Source organism: Aedes albopictus, chromosome 1, assembly GCF_035046485.1.
Source record: "Aedes albopictus strain Foshan chromosome 1, AalbF5, whole genome shotgun sequence".
Classification (NCBI taxonomy): Eukaryota; Metazoa; Arthropoda; class Insecta; order Diptera; family Culicidae; genus Aedes; species Aedes albopictus.
Genome location: NC_085136.1, coordinates 270,378,503 through 270,403,943, shown reverse-complemented (window position 1 = coordinate 270,403,943; position 25,441 = coordinate 270,378,503). Strand labels below are relative to the sequence as shown.

At 42.8% G+C, this 25,441-nt stretch overlaps 1 protein-coding gene across 1 annotated transcript in view; it reads right to left on the bottom strand.

Moving 5' to 3' along the window:
- The window catches only part of LOC109401057 (alpha-mannosidase 2), a 351,116-nt gene that overhangs the window by 204,329 nt on the left and 121,346 nt on the right, over positions 1-25,441 (bottom strand). The window contains exon 2 of the mRNA XM_029860267.2: positions 9,464-9,508. The gene's annotated coding sequence lies outside the window, so the exon portion shown is untranslated. The remainder of the gene's footprint in view (positions 1-9,463; positions 9,509-25,441) is intronic.

Sequence of the window (25,441 nt, the reverse complement as noted above, 5' to 3'; positions counted from 1 at the left end):
TTAAAGCTGTCAGAAATGTTATTAAATTAATAAAATATAAAATACCCATCATCAGAATAACCCATCTAAAAATATGCTTTCGGGGTAATGGCGTTCGGGGTAGTGGCCCATTCGGGGTAATGGCCCATTCGGGGTAACGGCTTTCGGGGTAATGGCCTATTCGGGGTAAAGGCTTTCGGGGTAGTGGCGTTCGGGGTAATGGCGTTCGGGGTAGTGGCATTCGGGGTAATGGGGTAGAACCGGCTGAGGCACGTCCGAAAGGAAGGAATGGAAGCTCCGGTTAACGAAAGGTTTTAATTACCCAAAGGTTCACCCGGTAAACGAATGGCGACGAATCCTTTCCCATTCCACCACCATCAAGGATTGCTAGGTAATTAGATGAAATTCACTCTCTTGGGGCGGTGGTAGGCGGCGTGGTTCAGTGCGATGAAATTTGTCACCGTACTTACGGCTGATACTTTGATGATGGGGGTTGACTGTGTTTACTTACTTTGCGGTTAAATTGTTATGTTGACATTGGGTGTCGCTTTCAACACAATTCTCTATAAGATTGTAAAATCACAGGTTGTCTGCAGTATGGAGCTTGCATACAACTTTGCGTACAAGAAATAATTTAATGTAAAATCGAATCGAATGAAATGGAAATTTAAACGTTCTATAATTTACGTCAAGTACAATTTTCAGAATTTATCACTGTGTTATCCAGTTTTACTTCCCTTTAAGGGCCCATATAGCCGAGGCGGTAAAAGCACGGGTATTCAGTATGACCATGCTGAGGGTGACGGGTTCGATTCCCGGTCGGTCCAGGATCTTTTCGTAAAGGAAATTTCCTTGACTTCCTTGGGCATAGAGTATCTTCGTGCCTGCCACACGATATACACATGCAAAATGGTCATTGGCAGAGGAAGCTCTCAGTTAAAAACTGTAGAAGTGCTCATTGAACACTAAGCTGAGAAGCAGGCTTTGTCCCAGTGAGGACGTTACGCCAAGAAGAAGAAGAAGGCTCAACTGAGAATGGCAAATGTTTCTGAACTGAAAAAAGCACTTTTTCCCAAAATGATCCACCATTCGAAGAAAGTAAGATTGTCCGATTGTTTATTTAGTCAATTATGACAATCGGACACGCTGAATTTGTTCGCTTATTTGTCATTCTGGAGAAAAGTGCGTTTTGAGTTTTGGATAGTAAGCGATTCCCATTTGAGCTCTAATAAAGAATTAACAATTTGTTGGGGAGTAGGATTGGATTCTAAGTCTTCGGTGTGAAAGGCTTGTGCTTGGCCATCACACCAGGACCATTCCCATCTGGAATGATGATGAAAACTACTCTTGCCGAATTAGAATTAGATCGTTTAAAATTCCATATAATTTCATTCGATTTTACTCAAAATAATTTCTTGTACGTAAAGTTGTAAACAAGTCCCATACTGCAGACAACCTTTGATCTTACAATCCGATGGAGAATTGTGTTCAAAGCTATGGAAAACATTCTGTTACAGCGAACTCGACGTAACAATTTTGAACTATGTAGAATTGACCAACGGATTTGCACAGTCAGAGATGGAAATATTCTCGTCGTGAAGCAGCTTTCGCGTGAAAAAAAAAAACAACTGATAAAAACGCCATGTTTGCAAGAGTGTGTGAGTTGAGCACCCACTTGATTCGTGGGAAGGAAAACAAAATTGCATTGTTGCTGAATAGCAGACTGATAAACCGACTAGACGGGAAAAACAAAATTATTACAAGTTGTGTTATTTTGTTCAAATAATTTTTGTAACAACGGTTGATATAAAACATGTACTGTTAGTAGTTAAAATAACAAAAAAATCTAACAAAACTCGTTCTAACAAAAACAAAAATATAACAAGTTGAGATATGCTCATAACAAGACCATTTCAAATCTTGTAAGGCTAAACTTGGGAAATTATAACAAAATTATAACAAGTTCTGTTATCGAATGAATGTAATCAGTTTTGTACTTTGTAATTTCGCCCCAATTGCTTATCCTTTGACAGATGCGCATATTTCGACTGCTTAGAGGATACGAAAAATCGGTTCAAGAAGTTCTGTTATATATTTCAGAACAAATTTGTTACAAGTTTTGTTACAAATCTCTTGGCTCGAGTGACCAAAATAACAAAAACTATCAATCTTTTTCGCGACAGCTGAAAACGTTTTATAAATTCGGAAAAAAATGTTTCAAAAAATATAACAAAGATTGCAATTAACGTGTTACAAAATTATGTTAGAAGCAATTAATTATATCATAATGCATAATATTACAAATGTTGTTATACACCTGTTTCAGAAAGTGAATCAAGTTTTGTTATAATATTGATACTAAAATTATAACAAATGGTAATACATATAACTTTTTTATGGATATTCACATGGGAAAATCCTTATAACAGATTTATATCAATTATTGTTATTTCTAACAACAGTTGGTCGGGGTTCTGCTAAACCGAACCAAAGACCATTTTTTGAAAAATTGAGTTTTCTTAATGAAAATGATGATCTTTCTTCCATGTAAAAATCCAGTAATTCTGACAGTTCTTCGTGGAGTAAATTCAAAATTTCTGTTTGGCGAAACATACAAAACATCATTTTGCATCCAACCAGAGTGAACTGTAAACCATTCGATAGAATCAGCGAAATATTTTAGTTTTGGTCCAGGTAATGAACATTTCAAGTTCTCCTCATCGCCGTCAGATTTCTAACTTCTACCCGACTCATAGAAACAATCTGTGAGAGAAATGAACACGTTATTAGAAATATGGGTGTGGGAGGAATCAATTATGTTTCGATGGCGCTGATTGCCATTTCAACAAATCACATTCAGCCAGACCGAACCAAGTCCACAGCATTTTAGAATCAATTTATTCTCAACAGTACAAAAACCAACTGGTTTTTAATACCAGCGTTATGTCGATACACCTCATACTGGTAATTTAACACAGGAGCCTGTCATTGAACAACAAGCCCAATAAGATTAATAAAGCTTGAAAAAAAAATCAAACACTTGGTTCGCTTTGGTTGATCGAAAAATGGCGTTTTCACGAAAACCATCCTTGAGAATAATGTTTAGAACTTGATTCAGACTTAACGACTGACCTTCAGCAAGGTAATATGACCTAGAGGTAACGCGCTTGGTTTTCACTCAGATGATCCAAGTTCGAATCTCTTTCATATTTTTGAAAACATTTTTGTACTTAGTGCACTTTGGCAGAACATTGTCATGGTTTTCTTTGAAGTACACAAATTGCTCCACATTCACATCTCAGGACCTCAGTGTATGCAAGGACATCGTTTGGCATAATCACTCTTGCTCTGTGCCTCCACATGCACCGCTTATGAAGAAAAAGCATGGGTGGGAAAACCTGAGCTGGGAGGGCTTCCACCGTTCATATTTCAAACTATTTTGAGACCTTCGTGCTACCATACTATACGCGTCCTTTTTGATTCATGTAAAGGATTGTGAGTGATATCGATTTCAACTTGATAGACGATGAAAAATCGAGATTTTTTTCACTGTCCAACTGGGTTTACCTGAAACAAAAAAAACACATTCAGCCAAACTGAACTATAAACCATTTTCTAATGTTTTCGATCAGCCAGAGTGAACTGAGTGCAAAGTATCAAGAAATAAAATGTAATTATATCAATGATTCTAAATAATTTACATGTATTCTTAATTTCTGATGGTTAATGAAGGCTTGTAAGTTACATGTGGGTGGAAAAGTTTCAAATAATCTCCACTGTTGTTTATTTGTGAGTCGTTGAACTTCAAGCTTAATTATCTCGGAATTATCTTTTTGGCGCTTAGTTCGGTTTAGCAGAACCCCGGCCAGTTGTCATAATTTTAATATGATCTTGTTATGTGCTTCTGGTCGGGAAGGCTTTAGATTGCCTATTCGGAGATGGCTGGTTTGATTCCTGATTGATTGATTTATCTTTATTATAAAGACTTTCAACCATATGGGTTTGATTCCTGTTCCGGCCGGGAATTTTTTTCAACTTTGCTGTCAGAGTGTTACATTTTGTTTGGCACATAATAAACGTATGCAATGTCAAGCAATTAGAGCGTTGCTGATTCGCGGCGTTAAACCATCAATATCATCAACTAATAACTGTAGAATTGCTTAAAAAAACTTCAAGTCAACAAAGTTTAAAACAATGTCCCTTTTTCCACGAGAATGCATCGAAACCGACGTCCTATTCAAGCTTATGAATACTTGAGCAACCACTCACTCAATAAACACCGATCTGCGGTCAGAACCGGCTTCGCGTTGATTTGTATGCGACCGAGAGCGGATCTGCACGATTGGGAAAATTACCGACTCTTTGGTGGCAGGCATTCATCGTCGTCGGCCCCGTTGTTGTCGTCAGAGACTATAATCAAAGTACCACCACGGTTCGATGAATCCAAGAATGGCGCAAATCAGTAGCCGTCACATTTGGAATTCGGATCATTGCGTCGTCGTCATCGTCCTGGTCGCCGTCGAATGAGGCGGACTTCCGGATTTATTGCGAGTGCGAGGACCGAACAGTAAGAATCCTGGAGTCTGTGGTCGGACGAGGAAATCTTCTGCTGCTCGATGGACCGACTCGGCCTCGGATAGTCGATATTCAATTTTAGTTCGGTGCGCAATTGTCGTGTATTTTCCGAAAGACGTACGAACAAACTAATAATTTACGAAATGTGATTTCCGGTTCAGTAGAGCGCTGCCTGTGGTAAATGAGCTCGTTTCAATAGAATAACCGAATAATCCATAAGAAGATACCCACTCATGTGATGTTATCGAACAGGCAGAACAAGTGATGCTGCCAGCCTGGCAGGCAATAATCAGCTGGTTTCGGTAAAAATCTAATCCGAAAGTTGAGCCAATAGTGAAATGAGTCGGTACAATTTCAGTTTCCATATTTTAAGATAATAATAAATAAAAATCTCGAGACATCCTATTTCGGCACCGTTGTGTTTTATGGCATTTGAGCCTTCCAATGTTTGAGGTACAAAATGAAGAAAAATTGAATAGTTATTTATGTAACGAGTTGCAAAAAGTTGGTTTTCTCAGTACGAGTCCTACATTTATACAACGAGGCTTGCCGAGTTGGATAAATACGAAGAGTGCTGAAAAAATCGAGTTTTGCAACGAGTTCCATACACAATTTTATGCAATGATTTTTTCATTATACAACTCATTTGAGTTGTATAATGTTCATAATGCAACCTAAATGAGTTGGATTATGAACAATGTGCAACTATTTTTTCATAATGCAACTTATTTCAGTTGCACAATGAACCAGTGCGGAAAAGTTTGCCATTATGATACTGAAATGAGTTAAATAAAATAAAAATTATGACATTGAATTGCACAAAGCTTTGTTGTTGGAAAATATTTCCATTCTCTTAAAGATGTTATGATGAATATTATCAGCTTGATATGATTTTTTTTTATTAGTATTAACGAGATTTTTAGCCCTGGGCTAGTTCATCTCGGGACCCACGCTTTACTTCCCTTCCGAAGGAAGAACTCACATTTTGTGAGTTTGTCGGGAGTGGGATTCGATCCCAAGTCCTCGGCGTGATAGTCACGTGTTCTAACCATCCAACCAGGTCCGCTCCACTTGATATGAAATAAATCAATTTGTTAATTCAGTAAAACTAACTCGAATCATTAGAAAACTCAGCTGAGAGAGTTTATTTGAATAACAATGTTATGGAAATGGCGGCAAACTATAAATTCATTGCTTATTTGAGCAAAATTAACTATTTTTCATTCACGTCAGCTAATTCTTCAATATGGCGACGACCAAAATTTTCGAAAATAAAACAAAAGCAAGTTTACTTTTATGATGACCGCAATAAACCTAGCATTATCGTAGTTTCTGCTTTTCCACCAACAGATGTCGTTACTAATCGAACTGATCGCCATCTGTTGAGAGTTTGAACAGTTTTATTGTGGTAATAATGAATGCCAGAAGGTTTACATATCGGAGAGGTTCGTTTACTCTTAAAATATGGCTTTATGGATATCTTCAAGTATACTATAAAACATTTAATGAATTGTTTTCATAAAAGTCATAAAACTGTGAGTTTTAGTTATTACTGTAAAAAAACCTAATAAAAACCAAACAAAACCAATCAGCAATGGAGTTATTACTTGGGATGGAGTGATTACTTGACTACACAGCCCAACACCTTTAATACATATAGGGATTATGAACAGCCGCTTCAAATGAAAACTCAAAATGTTAGTCATGGTTCCACTTGCACTTCACATATGCCGTCAATCAATTTAGTAATCAGCACTAGAACTGTTACACTTTTGACGTCATAAGCGACCTAGCCCACAAAGTTTCAGTAGATCTGGTATGCTATTTGTTCACCAACCTTAAGATTGCCCCCATCAAGTGCTATGCAATGCCGCCAACGTCGCCCCACTGGTAATGCGATTACCATCTTCGGATCAGACCACGATCCATCTCCATGTCGGACTGTTCTGTCTTGTATACCTAGAAGCGTAGGATTCTTCTATGAAGGGGCCGGACTCCCTCCGCGACTACAGTCTATCTTCTAGCGTGATATCAGGTGTGGGGCGTGCAGATGTCCAACCGGCCGGCCGGCGGCACGACTGTGGCGGCCTGGCGGCATACCGACCGGCCAACCGCGAAGAGAATCAACAAATTTTCGATTTGGCTTCGCGCCAAAGACGCGACGACGCTGGTCGCTGTTGGCAGTGCCGAACCGAACGTGCTACCGTACGCTGGGGTGGAATTGTGTTCCACCTAATCCATCTTAGGATCTCTACGTGATGGAATCCTGGGAGGATTCTCCACAGAATCCTGAGAGGATTCTCCACAGAATCCTGAGAGGATTCTCCACATAATCCTGAGAGGATTCTCCACAGAATCCTGAGAGGATTCTCCACAGAATCCTGAGAGGATTCTCCACAGAATCCTGAGAGGATTCTCCACAGAATCCTGAGAGGATTCTCCACAGAATCCTGAGAGGATTCTCCACAGAATCCTGAGAGAATTCTCCACAGAATCCTGAGAGGATTCTCCACAGAATACTGAGAGGATTCTCCACAGAATACTGAGAGGATTCTCCACAGAATCCTGTGAGGATTCTCCACAGAATCCTGTGAGGATTCTCCACAGAATCCTGTGAGGATTCTCCACAGAATCCTGTGAGGATTCTCCACAGAATCCTGTGAGGATTCTCCACAGAATCCTGTGAGGATTCTCCACAGAATCCTGTGAGGATTCTCCACAGAATCCTGTGAGGATTCTCCACAGAATCCTGTGAGGATTCTCCACAGAATCCTGTGAGGATTCTCCACAGAATCCTGTGAGGATTCTCCACAGAATCCTGTGAGGATTCTCCACAGAATCCTGTGAGGATTCTCCACAGAATCCTGTGAGGATTCTCCACAGAATCCTGTGAGGATTCTCCACAGAATCCTGTGAGGATTCTCCACAGAATCCTGTGAGGATTCTCCACAGAATCCTGTGAGGATTCTCCACAGAATCCTGTGAGGATTCTCCACAGAATCCTGTGAGGATTCTCCACAGAATCCTGAGAGGATTCTCCACAAAATCCTGAGAGGATTCTCAACAAAATCCTGAACTGATTCCCCACAGAATCCTGAGAGGATTCTCCACAGAATCCTGAGAGGATTCTCCACAGAATCCTGAGAGGATTCTCCACAGAATCCTGAGAGGATTCTCCGCAGAATCCTGAGAGGATTCTCCACAGAATCCTGAGAGGATTCTCCACAGAATCCTGAGAGGATTCTCCACAGAATCCTTAGAGGATTCTCCACAGAATCCTTAGAGGATTCTCCACAGAATCCTTAGAGGATTCTCCACAGAATCCTTAGAGGATTCTCCACAGAATCCTGAGAGGATTTTCCACAGAATCCTGAGAGGATTTTCCACAGAATCCTGAGAGGATTCTCCACAGAATCCTGAGAGGATTCTCCACAGAATCCTGAGAGGATTCTCCACAGAATCCTGAGAGCATTCTCCTCAGAATCCTGTGAGGATTCTCCACAGAATCCTGAGAGGATTCTCCACAGAATCCTGAGGGGATTCTCCACAGAATCCGGAGAGGATTCTCCACAGAATCCTGAGAGGATTCTCCACAGAATCCTGAGAGGATTCTCCACAGAATCCTGAGAGGATTCTCCACAGAATCCTGAGAGGATTCTCCACAGAATCCTGATAGGATTCTACACAGAATCCTGAGAGGATTCTCCACAGAATCCTGAGAGGATTCTCCACAGAATCCTGAGAGGATTCTCCACAGAATCCTGAGAGGATTCTCCACAGAATCCTGAGAGGATTCTCCACAGAATCCTGAGAGGATTCTCCACAGAATCCTGAGAGGATTCTCCACAGAATCCTGAGAGGATTCTCCACAGAATCCTGAGAGGATTCTCCACAGAATCCTGAGAGGATTCTCCACAGAATCCTGAGAGGATTCTCCACAGAATCCTGAGAGGATTCTCCACAGAATCCTGAGAGGATTCTCCACAGAATTCTGAGAGGATTCTCCACAGAATCCTGAGAGGATTCTCCACAGAATCCTGAGAGGATTCTCCACAGAATCCTGAGAGGATTCTCCACAGAATCCTGAGAGTATTCTCCACAGAATCCTGTGAGGATTCTCCACAGAATCCTGAGAGGATTCTGCACAGAATCCTGAGAGGATTCTGCACAGAATCCTGAGAGGATTCTGCACAGAATCCTGAGAGGATTCTCCACAGAATCCTGTGAGGATTCTCCACAGAATCCTGTGAGGATTCTCCACAGAATCCTGTGAGGATTCTCCACAGAATCCTGTGAGGATTCTCCACAGAATCCTGTGAGGATTCTCCACAGAATCCTGTGAGGATTCTCCACAGAATCCTGTGAGGATTCTCCACAGAATCCTGTGAGGATTCTCCACAGAATCCTGTGGGGATTCTCGACAGAATCCAGTGAGGATTCTCCACAGAATCCTGTGAGGAGTCTCCACAGAATCCTGTGAGGATTCTCATGTTTGTGAACTAATGTGGTGGATCATGGGATTGCGTGTGAGTCATAAATACTCGGAAAATCTGTGTAAAACGATCAATTCCACCCCAATCTACGGTTCTAATGATGAAACCAGCATCAGCGGCGGCCTCACCACGTTCTGGTCGTAGGGCTGATGAATATGCGAGCGATATTTATCATTATGCGGAAAAAAAGGTCGTTTGAGCCCGGGTAGGGTGAACTGAGCAGGGAGACCAGCAGAGGATGCAGTCCCGTGCCCGGCTGCTGCAATTTACCATTGTGTGACGTCAATGGATATGAGATCCATCCCCTCGCCCTCCACTCCGGTTCGTTGTTGTCCCTAGAGATGGAATTCTAGGTTGGGATGCTATTTTTGCGAATTATTGTATAGCCAATGGCGGCGGCGGCGGTAGCAATTTACCTTCGGATGGACGTTGTTGTCGTCTCCACTAGAAGCTAAAGTGTTCTGAAAATAGAGAACGGGAGATAAAAACGGAAAGGTTGCGTTAGTTTCTGTAGACAAACATGAGACGGCGCCGGCGGCGGTTGGCGATGGGACTATCTTTAACGGTTTTCTAATGGAAATGGGAGTGATGTTAATTTGAATTAATTTTGTCAGGCCGAACCACTTGGGCTAGGATTTTCTTGGCTATAAAATATCTCACCTAAATGAAAATTTACGTTCATGGCTGGGTGGTGGTAGGGTGGTAGGATGGGAACAGCGCTGTGGTGCTAATGGGAATTTAAGGGGTGAGTGGGGGACTGGTGGAAGCTCTAAGATAATCAAGTCACGAGGACAATACAGAAAGAAACTAGAGCTAGAGATTGTATCGAGGAGAGAAGACGACATCGAGAAGATAATTATTCTTGGGAGGATCTTTATTTTTGCCTGGATTTGAAATGGTAGCATCCATCTTAAGAAGAGTCCACTTGAATGGGTTTATTGTCAGATAAAGGAAACGAAGGGGCTGGAAGAGTGATGCCACAAGTGGGAGTTCTATTAAAATTGTGTTCCAAGAAGTGACATTTGCAGTGGTGAGAAACAATGCCACGGAAGATCTCGTTCGAGTTGGCTGCCACTGGATTTGTCTTGTGGTCTGAGAACTTCAACATTTGCTGTAGGCAGAGGAAGGATATTGGATATTTTTTTTTGTTGGAGAGGTGTCATGAATGTTTTAGAACGGTCATTAATCAATCGAAAATAGAACAATTTTCAAAGAAGCTATTCAAGTTTTACTAGCACATATATAGAAAGTATAAAAGTATTCTGTAAGATACTGAAAAGACGTATTGGTCAAGGTTCTTAGCATTTTCCACACCCTGCCTCTCTTTTAGTGCTCACTTATTTCGACGACCTATACCTGCAGGTACCTATACTTCACCAAGGCGAGCGTCGGAACCGTACATTGACGATACCGATAAGCTTTGGCGAATAATCCCATTAGTATAAACAGTAATTCTAGTCAATACAAACTCAAAGAATTGTTATTCAGTCCTACAAATGCATCAGAAGACATCATTCAACTATCAGAAAGGGGTCAATTGCCTTTGAATGTTTCACCAGCATTTCTCGGAAGATTCGTTCATTGCGAGTGATCGAAGAGCATCAATAAAAGCTGAAATCGCACAATCAAGAGCCATCAGACAACATAGGACGCTAGTCAGCTGAACAATGAAGCCACATTGCTTCAACCCACTTTGGAAACACGTGTACACGCTTCCTCCCGGCAGAAACAACACTTAATACAGGAAAGCTCCAATTACTCTCCTGCGAAATGTACTAACGTCGCCCCCTGTAAACACATACTCACATGACTCCAACCACCCCACCGGAGCCCCACCGCGTTACATTGAAGTCGTGTCGTACGTTAGCACCAACAGCAGCATAGTCGAGTGTGTTTACGACGGCGACGGCGGCGGCGTCCAGGTTATTTTTAACGACCCCTCGCACGCGCTGCTGTTGATGTTTATTTCCTTCATCGAAAATTTAACAACAATTCCCCAAGAGCAGCGTGTTGATGTTCACGCGGTGCGGTGTTGGGACCGCGCTGCTCGTCGAATGGATATTTCCGGTAGTCGGTCGCTAGTAACAAACTGAACAACACACACAGAAACACAAACCCGGACCAGCTGAAATGAAGTTGTAGTAATCGGAAAAGTTTGTTTTCCCGCTTTTCCATATAGTTCGTCAATTTTCGTTGTGAAAAATGTGCCGCGGCGGTGCTGGTGATGACGACGACGGTCAGGGTGATGGAATGTCGTCACAAGTGGCTCCCGCCCGCCGATGACGGTAGGTAACGCGTTTTCAGTTCTCTACACCGACGACCGTTTCTCTTTCTCACGTGAGCGCCGAAATCCAATTTATTACTTAATGACAGTTTCGTCGCAACAAACGGCCGTAAAGTGTAAGTGTAGCAGCGTTTCTGTCTGACAGCCAGTCGGTGGCGGCGTCTTCTAGTGCCTTCGTCAGCGAAGAAAATTAATGACCCAAGGTGGGAGTGGGTGTCGATCGAGACATGTTCGAGCAAATAGGTGGATATCAAGCTGGGGAAGTGGATTTTGGCAAGATCAAGTCACGATGAAGTGAAGTGGTTTGGGCGGGATTTATTAGCGTTATGTGAAAATTAGGCAATTAGACTTCTGTTTCCACAGTTATATCTACGAGAAAATAAGACACAGATTCGACAGAAAAGACAGAGAACAGATAGAGCAGATAGAGAACAAACAGCGAACAGACAGAGAACAGACAGAGAACAGACAGAGAACAGACAGAGAAATACAGAGAACAGACAGAGAACAGACAGAGAATAGACATAGAACAGACAGAGAACAGACAGAAAACTGACAAAGAAAAAACAAAGAACAGACAGAGAACAGACAGAGAACAGACAGAGAACAGACAGAGAACAGACAGAGAACAGACAGAGAACAGACAGAGAACAGACAGAGAACAGAGGGAGAACAGACAGAGAACAGACAGAGAACAGACAGAGAACAGACAGAGAACAGACAGAGAACAGACAGAGAACAGACAGAGAACAGACAGAGAACAGACAGAGAACAGACAGAGAACAGACAGAGAAATACAGAGAACAGATAGAGAACAGACAGAGAACAGACAGTGAACAGGCAGAGAACAGACAGAAAACAGACAAAATAACAGACAGAATAACAGACAGAATAACAGACAGAATAACAGACAGAATAACAGGCAGAGTAACAGATACTAAAACAGACAGAATAACAGACAGAAAAACAGATAGAATAACAGACAGAATAACAGACAGAGAACAGACAGAGAGCAGACAGAGAACAGACAGAAAACAGACAGAGAACAGACAGAGAACAGACAGAGAACAGACAGAGGAACAGTCAGAGCACAGACAAAGAACAAATAGAGAACAGACAGGGAACAGACGGAGGACAGACAGAGAACAGACAGAATAACAGACAAAAAAAACAGACAGAATGACAGACACAATAACAGACACAATAACAGACAGATTATGAAACAGAATAACAGACAGAATATCAATCAGAATAACAGACAGAATATCAGATAGAATATTAGACAGAATATCACACAGAATAACAGACAGAAAACAGACAGAATAACAGGCAGAATAACAGACAGAATAACAGACAGAATAGCAGGCAGAAAAACGAACAGAACAACAGACAGAATAACAGACGAATAACAGACAGAATAACAGACGCAATAACAGACAGATTATCAGATAGAAAAACAGGCAGAATATCAATCAGAATAACAGACAGAATATCAGGCAGAATATCAGACAGAATATCAGACAGAATAACAGACAGAATGACAGACAGAATAACAGGCAGAATAACAGATACAATAACAAACAGAATTACAGACAGAAAAACAGACAGAAAAACGGAAAGAATAACAGACAGAGAACAGACAGAGAGCAGACAGAGCACGGAAAAAGAGCAAACAGAGAACACACAGGGAACATACAGAGAACAGACAGAGAACAGACAGAATAACAGACGAAAAAAAAACAAACAGAAAAAAACAAACATAATAACAAACGAATAACAGACAGAATAACAGACACAATAATTATCAGACAGAATATCAAACAAATTAACAGACAGAATATCAGACAGAATAACAGACAGATTTAAAGACAGAATAACAGAAAAAACATAAAGAATAACAGACTGAATAACAGACAGAATAATAGACTGAAAAACAGGAAGAATAACAGGCACAATAACAGACAGAATAATAAGCGACAAAACAGACAAAATAACAGACAGAAAAACAGACAGAATAACAGACAGAATAATAGATTGAATAACAGACAGAATGACAGACAGTATAACAGACAGAATGACAGATAGAATATCAGAAAGAATAACAGGCAGAATAACAGATACAATAACAGACAGAATAACAGACAGAATAACAGACAGAAAAACAGAGAGAAAAACAGACAGAGAACAAACAGAGAACAGGCAGAGAACAAACAGATACACATACTGAGAACAGACAGTGAAGAGACAGAGAACAGGCAGAGAACAGACAGAAAACAGACAGAGAACAGACAGAAAGCAGACAGAGAACAGACAGAGAGCAGACAGAGAACAGAAAAAGAACAAACAAAGAACAGACAGAGTACAGACAGGAAACAGACAGAATAACAGACAGAATAACAGGCAGATTAACAGACAGAATGTCAGACAGAATAACAGACAGAACAAAAGACAGAGAATAGACAGAATAACAGACAGAATAACCGATAGAATAACCGACAGAATAACAGACAGAAAACAGATAGAGAACAGACAGAGCACAAACAGAGAACAGATAGCGAACAGATAGCGAAAAGATAGAGAACATATAGAGAACAGACAGAGAGCAGACAGAGAACAGACAGGGAACAGACATAGAAAAGGCAGACAACAGACAGAGAACAGACAGATACACAGACAGAGAACAGAAGGAGAACAGACAGAGAATAGACAGCGAACAGACAGCGAACAGACAGCGAACAGACAAAGAACAAACAGAGAACAGACAGAGAGCAAACAGAGAACAGACAGATACACAGACAGAGAACAGACAGAGAACAGGCAGATAACTGACAGAGAACAAACTTAGAACAGACAGAGAATAGACAGAAAATAGACAGAGAACAGGCAGAGAACAGACAGAGAACAGACAGAGAACAGACAGAGAACAGACAGAGAACAGACAGAGAACAGACAGAGAACAGACAGAGAACAGACAGAGAACAGACAGAGAACAGACAGAGAACAGACAGAATACATACAGAGAACAGACAGAGAACAGAGAGAGAACAGACAGAGAACAGACAGAGAACAGACAGAGAACAGACAATGAACAGAACAAACAGATACCAGAGAGAGAACAGAGTGAGAACAGACAGAAAACAGACAGAGAACATACAGAAAACAGACAGAGAGCAGACAAAGAACAGACAGAGAACAGACAGAGAACAGACTGAGAACAGACAGAGAACAAACAGAGAACAGACAGAATACAGACAGAGAACAGACAGAGAACGGAGAGAGACCAGAGAGAGAAGAGACAGAAAACAGACATAGAACAGACAGAGAACAGACAGAGAACAGACAGAGAATAGACAGAGAACAGACAGAGAACAGACAGAGAACAGACAGAGAACAGACAGAGAGCATACAAAGAACAGACAGAGAACAGACTAAGAAAAGACAGAGAACATACAGAGAACAGACGGAGAGCAGACAAAGAACAGACAGAGAACAGACAGGAGCAGACAAAGAACAGACAGAGAACAGACTGAGAACAGACAGAGAACAGACAGAGAACATACAGAGAACAAACAGAGAACAGACAGAATACAGACAGAGAACAGACAGAGAACGGAGAGAGACCAGAGAGAGAGAAGAGACAGAAAACAGACATAGAACAGACAGAGAACAGACAGAGAACAGACAGAGAGCATACAAAGAACAGACAGAGAACAGACTAAGAAAAGACAGAGAACATACAGAGAACAGACGGAGAGCAGACAAAGAACATACAGAGAACAGACTGAGAACAGACAGAGAACAGACAGAGAACAGACAGAGAACAGACAGAGAACAAACTGAGAACAGACAGAGAACAGACAGGAGCAGACAAAGAAAAGACAGAGAACAGACTGAGAACAGACAGAGAACAGACAGAGAACATACATGAGCATGAGCATGAGCATGAGCATGAGATGACCGTACAATTCGTAGTTGCTACTCCGTTACTGACCAGAACGGTCAACATTGCACAGGGAACCAAATGGATGGGGCCTGGGTGTAGCTTTCCATCCTCAATGTGCAATTTTGAAGGTTCAAAACTTTATATTGTCAGTACCGGCGCCGGCCACGTCCTTACGGTCATCGGGGAAGGGAAGGAATGTTGGTGTGACATCCGTTGCTACTAGAGACCGTGTGTACCTCCGCATCCCCACGGTTGTCACAGGAAGGAAGTTTGTTACAAGGGAAGGGAAGGGATAGATAGTTTCATAGATCTGGATTCACATTGGTAAGTGATGTGAGCTATGCAACCCTTGATATGGTTTAGTCTTTCGCCAGCCGGCTGTCGGAAGAATACAATAATTTTATTGTATGTTTGTGTATTAAATTTAATTATATACCGGGTATGAATATTTTTAAACCACGCTTATGCCGGATCAACTCGTAATAACGCACGTTTTAAGCTTATCGTTTCTCAGTCAGAAAATAAACTGTATGCAATTTCGTTTAGTGTCACTGCCAATGCTGAAAAACCGAAACCCGCGCCGTAGCTTTACGACAAAACTGGACAACTAACAACTAGAATCGTTGCTTTTGAGTTTCATCTATGTTCTTGTATTATTTTTTTTTCCGCGTTCCCGTGTTAATAAGATTGCGGATAATAAAACCGTTGTACATATTTATTATCCGCGAATGTTCGCGACGCGTAATATAAGTTGAAGATGTGATGAACAAAAAAAAATATATCGTTAAAAAAAAACGAAATTATGGTACTCGGCACGAATAAATCGACGCGGAAAACGTAGTCTACTTGTCACTGTACCGTACGGTAATCTTGACCTTTCTAAAGAAAGAGATGCTTCGCCGTTTTGATCGCTGATTGCCTGCTTGTAAATCTGAAATAGAAAAAAGTATTAAATTGTGATACGTTCTCCACTGTTATATTTTTGTAAATTGTTATTTATATATAGTTTAAATTTACCTCCATCCCTCTGAAACAAACGGTATATTAGCAGTGAAAAATAAATAGAATTAAAAAAAATATATAAATAGTGTAAAAAAGTACACCAAATTTTGATCCTGGAATGTTCCTGCATTTGAATAAACCAGGCTGGAAAATAGCAAGATCAAAACTTGAAATGGTAGATCTTACACCGTAACGTACCATTCCAAGGTGATCTACCCACGTTACGGGAGAACAGACAGAGAACATACAGAGAACAAACAGAGAACAGACAGAATACAGACAGAGAACAGACAGAAAACAGACAGAGAACAGAGAACCAAATCAGATAAAACAGAACAGACAGAACGATCAGACAGAACAGACAGATCGTCTAACAACTCTCGATTTGTGCACACAACCTTGGCAAGCAATTTCTCATTCATCCAACCAGCCAGCGGAACTGTTCCTTGTTAGCTCACGTAAACTGCAAAGTAACATATTCAATTTCAAAAGTTTTCCGGAAAACTTATCACGTAGCTCCGTATACCTGTAATCTCCCTCACAGTCAAAACGATATCATTTCCTCCAACATGCATTCCATCCCGGGCAGCGCGGCGCGGCGTTGGTGAATCCGACAAATACGGACATATATGCGGGTAGTTCTTGACTTGGCAACTTCATCTTTCTTCTCACGGTGGTAGGTAAAGATGATGCCAAGATTCGTCCTTCCCGAGAACCACTTTCCTCTCGCACGCTCCCACCCCATGTTCTATTATAAACGAACATCACATCGTTTACATCGCATTAACATCATTTTCATCATCATAACAATCACAATATCCCAAGCTCTTTCCTCACCGCCGAACGAAAGTCTACCATCAAACCAGAACGATTTTCTTTCTCTTCGTCCGTTTCCGGATCTGACTCACGGCGGCGGCGGTGACGGCGGCACGGAACTCTGATGGGTTTGATGTTGATGATGATGAAGCTTTTTCACACGCGCACGTACACATGCGCATACACACATGCACGCAGATTGGAAAAGTATGGAAATGCGGGAAAGCTTCATCTTGAGCGGTATGCAGGATGTCCCTACCTTTCCACAAACGAATGTGAGACGTTCCGAAAGAAGATTGATCCTACTGCGTTTGAGTTAGGTAGGTAGATGAGCTTTCAGTGCTTCATCCAATTCGACATCTTCCGTTGTTTATCACCTAGAAGGAATTAGTTCATGGGAAGTAATCAAGCCAGCTTTGTCGATGATCGGCCGACAACGATCAGATCCCCAACAAACTGTTCATCGATTTCAAGGCGGTATACGACAGTATCAAACATCACCAACCAATGACGGTTCTGGAAGTAGCTTTTCAGGACATTCTCCGTATGCGCAGTGAGCGTCCTTATTGGATCCAGTTCCGACTTCCTTTTCCGGAATCCGGCCTGATTTTTAGACAGTCCGGGTTCCTCACTATCCCTGTACTTCACCAGTCTGTTCAGAATAATTTTCTCCAGATGTTTGCGAAGAGTATCCCGCAGGCATGTCGGTCGCGAGGAAGCTAATGGGTCTCCTGTCGGCTTGCCTGGTTTCGGCAGCACTACCACCTTCTGTCTGGTTCTTTCCAATGTCTGGAACGATTATGTCCGCTAGATATTTCTGCAACATTGTCTTGAACATGTCCGGAGACGTCATAATTGCCACCGTCAATGCCATGTATGGGATACCACCGTAATCGAAGACTTTCTTCCCTATAAGTCCTTTGGTTGTTGTAAGGTGCTCATCGTTGGACATATACTTCCACCACAACGATGTTCGGAGTAGGTGGTCGCAGGGCCCTTGATTTTTGCTATCACGGTGCGATGTGCTTGTCGCTCTTCGAAGTCGTGTTTTGGCTCTACGACAGGCAGCATGTAGGGTGCTGAGCGTTACATTTCACTAGATGCTACTGGACGCCGCTGGATCTACAGCTCAAATTCCCTCAGCAAGCTCTGCTTCCATTAACTCCACAGCGTTCGTAGCCGGTATGTTGCTGTCTGCTCGAAGTATTTCGGCAGAAAGATTTTTCTATGCGTGTTCTCCTCGCCACTTCATGTTGTGTATCAGAGAAGGGCTGCAGAACGTCACAGCAATGAAGGATTCTTGGCCGTATTTGCGGAATGTGCTCACAGAGCATCCGTTGCACACTTTCACGTTCAGCTTCGTCAAGGATTCCAGCAGACTGTAACCCATTGCGTTGGTCGCCATTATTGTCACTGCCGAAGCGTTGAAGACCTCACCAATAAGTAGTAGTGGTCATCCGAAGATTCCGTTGATTTTTGCTTTGCCGCTATCCACTACTCCTTGGATAGGGAACAAAACCGTATCCCGTATTTCCGCAATCGGGAGGAACTCATCAAGGTTCAGCTATTAACGCGACGTGAATGTAGGCCTGCTTTTACCTTCGTGTTCCGGAAATTTGGACCTGTCTGGCTCCATGTATCTGAAAAAAACATCTGTTTTGCTTCTCGAAGAGTGATTACTGACCAGCCGACTTTTATTTTGCCGGTCTCCATAAGTTTGTTAGCCGCATTTACTGGAGGACGAATCGCCGCTCACTGGGTACCTTCAAACGCTCGGTAAAAGCAAACCTCAGCTCCTCTTCTGTCGCAATCTCATCCAGATGCTTGCCTTCGGTTACCGTCTTCTAAGAGAAAGCGCTGACGTTTGCTTTGTTTTCCAGGGACTTCAATGCGAGTTCCTAGTAAATCAAGCTCTTGACAAAGATCAACTGTCGAAGATCATCTCGGCTTTCAACGTGCGCCGTATTTCAATTACGTTCAAGCCTAACTTTTTTAGCTCCGGATTCTCCCTCACTTTCCTGAGAAGCACGGGGCTCATGGTTTTGCTTCTCGCTTCAAAGATGGGGGTATCATACATTCTCTTCCCCCTAGGGGACCCCCTAGGAAACACACCATAGTAATCGCATATGTATAAGAAATCGTTGACCGATGCACGGCTGGGGCCCGACACGGTCCCGGCCCGGCATAATGGGAATAGCCCTTTCATCGTTTCCCTGATTGTCGGCATGAATCCACTCCTCCCTCTTTTACCCGAGCAGTGACACTTAGGCGTCTCCAGAGTTTCTATCGTAGCCCTTCCCGCCCTTTCTCAACTGTTTCAGCTCTCTGAGTCTCCGTACAAACGACAAGCGCCCTTGGCTGTATTTTTCCCGAGGATGGGTTCGTGTTGTGCTTCTCCCAAGTTTCGTTCGGAGTAGTTGACGGAGTCATAGGAGTCATGGAAGACAGAGTGACGCTATATTGGCGTAGGCTTGACCGCGATATATTACCGCCTCCGAATTGAAAGACAATTCCGGACGTTTGCTGTCGACGTCTCCCGCCTAGGCTTGGAATGCGTCATTGTCGTGTGATTTTTACAGAAGTGCCTCTCTCAATGCCATCGAATCGGGAGACGATGGCCAAGAGAGTCTAAAAGTATTCGCTCATTTTTCGGTTATGACGGAACGTGACATGGTTGTAAACAAGGCAATTACTAGCACATCGATGGATTTTGTTATTGTTTGAATCCCTTAAATCATGAATATATGTCCTCTCTATCTATTAAATACAACAACTAGCCTAAATTTGCTTGAGCCAGGTAAAAATTTAAATTTCAAAACAATATGGAAGTTTTCGTCATCGTCATGACGCTTGATTATTGCGAAATGACATGACGAAGTGCGCGAGTGCTCGTTTCATTTCGTGACGATGAAAAGGCCTACTTGTTGATCGAAATGAGATGGTCACGACTGATAACAGCACTGCTCCCGCCCAGTCAGCGTCGCAGTAGCCAATGGGGTCCTGCATACTGTCTCTCAGCTACAGTCGGAAGAACGTGGACGCTTTTAAGTAGCAGAATGCGTTGCTGAAATATCTGGCTTTGCTACGACTGCTAAGTACAAAAGTCCGCCTACTACGGAGGAAGTTGGATACTAGAACGATTCTCCGGTACCAGCCACCTTCAAGTAGCTGGCGTCCATCGGTAACTTGGCCGGGCCGTCATACACTCCTGTAATCCCGAACATGCTGATCAGTTTTAATCCAACGGTATTATGGCCGTGCCGTGGCTCAGATGGATGGGTATCGATCGGACTAATTAGAAGCACTTTCGGTCTATCATTATATCACTGTGAATATTTCGAAATCCATGACTGGGCGTAGATGCTTCATTTCCGGTATTCATACCATAGTTCATGAGGGGTAGCATTAATGGATCTTGAAGGAAAAACTTTTTGAAGGTAGCCTGCCGTATTCATTGCCTCCGCCCAGAATCGGTTATCAAATTTCAACCATGTATCTCGTCATTTTGGAATAGTAAAGGTTTCTAGGTTCTGCGACGCCAGAAAAACGCGTCGTGTACTGCGCCACTATCGCGCTCTGCTTGTAAAACTTTCGCAAATTTCTACTGATGTACCGTCTTACCCCGCTCGTTCGACACGTTTTAATTCGACACTTTTTAATTCGTACCCCACTTATTCGACACATGTCGAATTAAAAAGTGTTGGAATGTCACAGCGATGTACACTGTAAATGCAAAACAGTTTAATATTGCGCTTATACTCGCACCCGCAGCAGCTCCTCTTGCAGACGCTAATTCCGGAAGTTCAGTTTTGGTGCTATTTGACGCCCAAACCGCCTGAAGATCAACCGGAATCGACTGAGGATGGCAACAATCGTAAAAAGAACGAGCTTTTCATTCGCACCACCGCAATATCTGTTGAAATCATGTTTCATAACAAATCCGGAAATCGAAACAAAAATAAAAATAGAGTTGCCAAATTTCAATGAGCAACGTGGTGTAGGGTGACCAGTTTGTCGAATTAAAAGTTTACCCCGGTTATTCGACAACAGTCGGTGTCGTATTAGCGGGGTAATACGGTACTCTCCGACGTTGTCCAATTTTATGGCTTTCGGAACCCGTCCATGCTGCGTCTTGACTATTTCCAGATATTCTTGAATTTTCCCTGGAACCTCTGACTTGTTTTTCAAGAAGTAGAGCACGCAGGATCGGCTATGGTCATCAATTAAGTATTGAGACGAATAACTGTTTCTGTTTTCTGTAAATTTTGCAAATGGTTTTCGAGTTTGTTTCCCTTCGAGATACGGTTCACGTGCTTCTTGTAGATGAGGGGACAAATGCACTGTAGTTACGCGCATGCCTCACGGTATGCAGGCGTCTGTGCCACGTAAGCTTGCAGTCTTTCGTGTGATCCTGCCCGACAACCAGCATTCGTTCTTCGTAGATCCCCAGTCAATACAGGCCTCCATGTTTCAATGCTACAGCAACAACTTCCTTCTTGAAGGGAATTTGACACCCGTTCGTTCGTTTATTTACCGATACCAGGTTCATTTCCAATCCGGGAATATACATACATAATACCGGACAGTGTGACGATTGTCCAATTACTGTTGCAAAATATTGTCATTGTCTTTTTTACCGTTAGCCAGGAAAACACTCTTCTTTGGCATGACGTCAGGCTGTCGAAAAAGCTTATGTCGCAACACATATATGGGACGTTGCACCGGAGTAAATAATCCAGTCGACTTCCTTACTATCAGCAGCGTCCAAAATGAAAGCGTATGGCCTGTCCTTACCCTTAAAAAATTATTTTTTCGGCTTTGCAAACTTGTTTCCGGTTTTGTCTTGAGCTTTGTCGTGATGGCCGGTAGTTCTTCTTATGCCCTTTCGCTCCACAAAAATGGCAAGTTAGCTTCTTTGCTTTAACCTCGAATGCAGATTTTCCAACGAAAACATCCTTTTCTTGCAGCTTCCAAATTATCACCTGCTCCTTGGAGTCTTGAAAACAGCTCCTCCAGCTCGTTGACGCGTGCTTCAAGGTCTCCTCCCTCTGAAAGCTTCTTGCTCCAGTCGATTCCTGGTTTCTCTGCAGTCTTGGCATCTCGAATCAGCGGATGTTGACGTTTCTCGACCTACTGGCGATCATCGCAACCTTGTAGGGGCAGTTCACGGAAATCAGGTCGAGGCGGTCGAAGCCATTGTTGAAAACAACCAGATGCTTCTCGGCATCGTCGTTCTCCGCTAGGTTTATGGAGCACAAACGCTTCAGCAACGGCTCACGGACGGATTGAATCGTTTTCAGATGGCAATTCGTTGGGGCACAGTAGACATCACGGGCGAACGAGCAATCCTTGAAGCAATCCATCCGATCGTTCTGCAGCCAAGCAGACGTGCAATCCAACTCCTCCGGAACATCTTTGCTGTTCACCTCCCAAAGATTCTCGCGGCATAACAGAAGCTCATTCCGGATCCACCAAGTTTGCCAGCTCATCCCTCAGAGTAGGGGAATGGAGAACTGCGAATCAGCCATAACTCATTTTCACAATAATGCACTTCGCAAATGGCCCTCAAGTTTTCTTCGAGCTTGTTTGTTTATCCGTGAAAGGAACACAAAAGAAAACCACAATGTCTTTTCACCGTTTGCTCGGGACACTTCTTCTCTTTCGAGAAGCAATCACTTTGCATGTTTCTCTCACTCGAGACTATTTCGCCCGGATCGTCCAGATTCTCGCGACGAGCAACACAACGCAAAAAAAAACAACTAGGGGGATTAGGGGCATAATGGACACCCTAAGGAAATGAGTATGTTAGGCCTGTGTAACAGACAAAATTTTACATATTATCAGTTGACTTACAACTTTAACTTGTTTCCTACGTATTTCAATCATTTACAGCTGGAGGTGGTAGAATGCCATTATTGTGAAGAACTAATGAATTGAAAACCGTGTGTTTTTTGGGGCTGGCAGGAAAGGTACGGGGCGAAATGGACACCCATCGGGGCATAATGGACACCCCTGCATATTTTATGCTGTATCTTTGAGAATATCGACCAGTTAAGTAATTTGCCAACGGAGATCAATACCACAGATATAATACTCCATCTTAGACGAATTTACATAACTTCAAAATTAATTAAATAAATTTTAGGCAGAAATAATCGGATTGATTTATTTCAAACTCTCTAAAACGCCTAACACTATGCAGCGCGCGTACATCCATTCATAATTGCAGTGTTGAATCTGCGTATACATGTAGATAAGCTAACAATTCACTTGTTTGTATGGTGAACACACTCAAACACTCGTAATACCTTATTTGCTGCTGCTTCGAAATTATAAGAAATCCACCATATGAAAAAAAATATTTCAATTTCAATGATATTTTGGTTATTTTGAAGGAATATAAATGATACTTTTGAAAAATATAACAATGACTTGTTCCTTTACACTTATGCATTAAAAGTTTTACATAAAGGTCAACGGTTTTGGCAAAAACAGGGGTGTCCATTTCGCCCCGGGTGTCCATTATGCCCCTAATACCCCTATCTGGCTATCCAGCAAAGCCCCAGCTGATGGACACATAACCTAACGGCAGAGTCGAAGTAAGTAGAATTCAGCGGAATTGATGGATGAAAAGAAGAAACAGTTTTGACATCCGAGCGGTGTGCTGTCGATGAGATCCTCGTCGCTGATTGGTCGATGGATGTGTGGCGGATTACATCTAGCATACAGCAAACACTCAACACGGGCCGTATGTGAACGACTTCATCATCGCTTCGAAGGACGAAGAAGAACACAAAGCCCATCTGCGTGAAGTTTTCCAACGGTTACGTAACAACGGGCAGATCATCAATCCGAGTAGATCGGACTACAGAAAGTGGAGTGCTGAATTTTCCTCGACCAATCACTGCGAAACAGCTGAAGCGTTTTCTTGGCACCATCAACTTCTACAGGCGCTTCATCCGACATGCAGTAGAGCACAAGCGAATCCTCCAGAGTATGACCCACGGGAACGTGAAAAACGACCAAACACCGCTCCAATGGGACGAATCCACCATCCAAGCCTTCGAACAATGCAAGAACGACCTCGGAAATGCAGCTCTCCTGGCACATCCATCTCCTGAAGCGAAACTGGCGCTTGAAGTTGATGCCTCTGGTACTACGATAGGCGTCGTACTTCACCAATTCGACGAAAATGGTCTACAACCCTTGGCATTCTTCTCACGCAAACTGAGCGATGCCAAACAAAGAGCCAGCACTTACCACAGAGAACTTCTGGCTATGTATGAGGCGGTCAAATACTTCAAAGATTTGTTAAGCACAAGAGAATTTTGCATCTACACCGACCACAAACCTCTGGTTACTGCCTTCCAACAGCGCTCAGACCGAACGACACCAACACAGCAACGTCATCTAAGCTACATCAGCGAGTATACGACCGACATTCGTCACGTACCCGGCGAAGCTAACAAGGTTGCTGATATACTAAGCCGCATCAGCTCGATTACCAACACCATCGATTTTGACCTCATGGCAGCGCGGGAAACCGACGACCTGGAGTTGCAGTAGTATGTGCAGTCACCACCATCTTCTTTGCCTATGTACTGCGACATTTCAACGACAGCGATCAGACCGTTCGTCCCAAGAGAATTTCAAACCTCCACAACGTCTCTCACCTTGGAGTACGAGCAACAGTTCAGCTATTCGCAGAACGCTCCGTATGGCCGTCTCTCCGACGGGATTGCAAGAACATGATCGTACTTCCCGTGTCAAAAAGCAAAAGTACACAGGCACAACAAATCATCAATACTGTAAATCACCACCCCGAACGAAAGATTGGGAATGAGATCCTCTCTGAGAGAAGAACTTCAAGCATCGTCAGCCGAAGTTACCTACGAGACGACACTTCGTTTACCTGGGGAGTGCTTCACCGAAGTTCCCACGAAACCACTAACACCAGAGTTGGTTATGGACCTCGAGACGAACATGGCAGACTTCGTCCGACACCCATGACCAACCATTCCAAACACCAACCCTACATCCAGAAAAAAATAGCTGCTTGCTCGCACGTTTTCGTTAGAGTTGGCGCAATCAAACCACCACTAACACCACCGTACGATGGCCCCTACAGAGTGCTACGACGAAAGAAGAAGTGTTTTTCATCGACATCACGGGCAGAAGGCAGGCTATATCTGTTGATCGCCTCAAACCAGCACATATCCAAACTACCGAATTACCAAGTCAGCTGACTGATTGAAGCCATAAGGGATAATGCATCTCCATCGAACAGCCGGGACGTAGCTGAGCCACCGCCATACAAGACCAAATCAGGACGTCATGTGAGAATTCCAA